Source organism: Acomys minous (genome assembly GCF_964271855.1).
Source record: "Acomys minous genome assembly, chromosome: 19".
Taxonomy (NCBI): domain Eukaryota; kingdom Metazoa; phylum Chordata; class Mammalia; order Rodentia; family Muridae; genus Acomys; species Acomys minous.
Window position 1 is genome coordinate 23,482,671 of NC_140499.1, and position 3,886 is coordinate 23,486,556.

Consider the following 3,886-nt stretch of genomic DNA (forward strand, 5'->3'; position numbering starts at 1 on the left):
GAATACTTGCTGTGCAAACATTAGGAACTCAAATAAGATGCCTAGTACTATGTAAAAATGGAAATGGTAGCTCTCCTGTAAGCCTAGCACTGGAAAGTGGCAACAGGTAGATCCTATAAACTTGCTGGCCAGCCAGGCTAGTGTATCAGCAAGCTCCAGGTTCAGAGGGAAAGGTTATGTATGGGGAATTATGTAGATACTCACAGAGTAGGACAACCAGCATCCTCCTCTGGCCTCTACACATACACACATATACATACATACATATATACATACATACATACATACATACATACACTCACACACTACATATGCAAACTACATGTACATATATATATGTGCACAATTATTAACCCACTACATGCACACACATATATACACAAATGAAAAAGTAAAGGTATATTTATTTGAAAATCATAAGCTGAAGCTTAGCTAAAAGTTTACCTTACTGGTCAGGCAGACTGGCACATGCCTGTGATCCCAGACTTGGGGAGGCAGAGGCAGGCAAATCTCTGTGAGTTCAAGGCCAGCAGGGTCTACAAAGTAAATCCAGAATAGTAAACTCTTGTCTCAAAAAAAAACACACAAGAAATAATCTAATGAATGTTTCAAAATGGATAAACAAATTACAGAGGAAAAAAGGCAAATCATAAAACCAAAAAAAAAAAAAAAACACACACACATTCAAGAAAACACAAATAGAAACACAGTAAATACTGGTTACTTTTCAGAGATAACGGTATGCAGTCCTGTGGATAGAGTTTTCCCATCCTCTAGTGTGCACAGGAAACTGGGAATAGGTGGAAAGACCTCAATGTAAAGGAGAAAGAAACATAGAAAAAAAAAAGTACAGGCATTTTCAGGGCATGTCTTTCAACTTACGTGTCTGTATCTCATCTACTGCTGCCTGTGTTTTTGTCCATCTGCCCCCCAGTGGTTTTCATGAGACCTTTGCATATGTTCTGAGACCTGGAAGGACAGAGTCACTGCGCACTCTTCCAATGGCAGAGCTTATTCTCTTGGGATGCCACCCTGCAGCTTTCAATCACCATATCAGAGTTTATTCTATTTCTTTAAAAGTCATATAATTTTACTACCTCAAAGGTCTCAGTATGTGTGTAGGGGGAAGAGTGCAGAAACCATGTTCCTAACTTTTCTAGGGTGTTAGAATTCACAATAATAAACCAGCCGGGATTGTGCTATTATGAATGACCAATCCAATCACATTTGGTCATAACTTTTAAGCAGGCAGTGACACCAACAGTGTAAGACTCTGTCACTGGTGATGTGTGACTACCTTAAATTCTCTCTTAGTACCATATCTGCTGCTGGTGAATATGCTTTTGCTGTTACATCTATATTCATGTACAAAAGTATTAAAGGTTTCTAAAAATGCTTTTATTTCAGAAAAAATATATTTAAAATATATCTCAATAACACACACAGAGACTGTATGTGTGTGTCCAACTTTTTTCTGTCCCTTCCTTTCTCTTATTCTTTTCTTTTTCCTTTATTTCTTCTCTTTCTTTCTCTTTTTCTTTCTTTTGGTGTGTTAATCTTATAAGGAAAGATCTACAGTAATATTGAATGTACAGTTGCCAACCAGGGTTGAGATTGTAAGTTAAAGGTGAAGTATATTATTAGCTTGTAAGAAGCACTGAGCTAAACCCCAGATCCTATAGAAATAAATAAAAATTAACTAATTAAAAAATATTAATGCCCCCTGCCATGTATGCTGTCACCTATAACTCACTGAATCGTAGCACCTCCTTAGCAGGTAGAAACAGTTTCACAAAGGCATCAGAACATATCAAAACTCCAAAGATACAGGGCAAACTGCAGTCATTTAAACTCTACCATGAAAATACTAAACAGATGTTAAACACGATAGCTTTAATCTTTATTGTCTATGTAAGTCACAAGTGACAAACTGAGAACACTTTAAGACACTACATTCCTGGTGTGACATGTTAAAATTGTTCTCATATTTATGGACTAAATTTAAAAATGAAGACAATCGTCAAAAATGTTCTTACAGTTAGCAAGCTAAGAGTCAAAACAGAGCCTACACTTTTTTAGCATTTTCTTACTCTTTGAGCACGAAAAATGTTACATTTGGTAGATCACTTACAATACCTACTTCGTACCATTTTTTCTAGGCTTTGAGAAAGCTTTGAGTAAGCTTGCTGCACTCTGCCCCTGACACACACACCTGAGAACTCAATGCTTAGGGTCAACTAAAGGTTGTGGGAGAAAGAGGATTTTTTTCCTGTAGGAAAAAAAAAATAACTCTATTTCTAACTCTAGTCTTCTTACATTAACATAGTTTGATTCTTCTCTGCTAATAAATGTATTATGATATATTTTTATCTCAGCCTTATAGAGTATTATTGATAATGCTAATCATAAAGATTAACAGAGCTCCTTAAGTAATCAAGTCATATATTGTTGGTTAAACATTTTCCTCATGTGTGACATTTCTAACATAAATATAACTATATCTTACTCAACCATACACTTAATCAAATAAACAATAAGAATTAGATCACCATGGAAATTCCAGTGTTGAGATTTTCAGCCAGTAGACAAGTTGGTCAGAGTTGGTAAGGCATGCTATACATACCAACCACTGTTTCCCAGAGTTTCACCTTGTTTAGGCTGAGACTCCACTTACTGTTCACATCATTTTAACTCTAGCCTTTTTAGGATCTCAGTACCCAACTATATACATACATACATACGTATGTACCCACATAACAAAGTGAGAAAGAGAAATTCTGTTGGAATTTTGTTAAAAGACCTCTGCATCGAGGTCAAAGGGGACTTACTTTCACCGTAGACTGTCCATCAGTACCACTGTCTTCATCTTCCTCTGTCTCCATGGTTCACAGCTTCAGGTGGGAAAGGGAATTTAGGAGTGCTTCCCAGGACAGCATCTCTCTTCATTGAGTGTCTCATATCAGAAATGCTCATCCTTTTTTCTTTGTGGATTTCACATATTTTGAAGGGTTTAGTTTGGCTTGCCTTGGGATCTCTTCCTGATTTGCCCAGTAACTGTGAAAGGCACAGAGTTAATCTTGGATTTAAGAAGCATATCTGAGATTGTATAATTATATAATATTACAAACATTTACTTGTTCCATAGTTATGTGTTTCAATTGGTGGTCAAAACCCATCCGGAATTCATTTGCTCGTGTTCTACAAAGTAAAACTAAGCCATTCGTTCCACAAATTCTGAAGTTCTCTGCTACAGTCAACAAAACTTGAACAAATGGGAATGTCTGAATTTGTGTGGTTTATGTTTTACAGATCTGTTTATACTTTACATTAAAAGTTACAGCTTATCTATGAGTCTTCTTTTTCAAAAGTACTTGAATATATTTTGGGTTTTTTTTTTTTTCTCATTTAAACCTTGCGTTGTTCTTTCTACCCTAGATTATGTTCCCAGACTTTTCAGGATAATCTTTTATCTTGAGAGTATAAACAGTCACAACCAAATTAGAGAAATAAGAACCTCCAAGTTTCTGTTGTGCATTGGTAGTACACACTTTGAATTCCAGCATTTGGGAGGCAGAGGCAGGGGTATCCCTGTGAGGTCTAGGCCAGCTTGATCTACAAAATGAGTTCGAGGGCAGCCAGCCCTACACAGAGAAACCCTGCCTTAATAAATAAATAATTCTTTAAATTATTAAACGATAATATCCAAGTTTCATTATACCTAAATGATATATGACTCTAGTGGTCATAAAACAAAAATGTTGTCACTATTTGCTGTATCAATAGGACTATAGTGTGTATGTCTGTGTCTGTATGTGTGTATGTGTGTGTGTGTGTGTGTGTACATTCCCCTTTGAATTAAAATTTTCCTCTTTTAGGAAAATGAAGA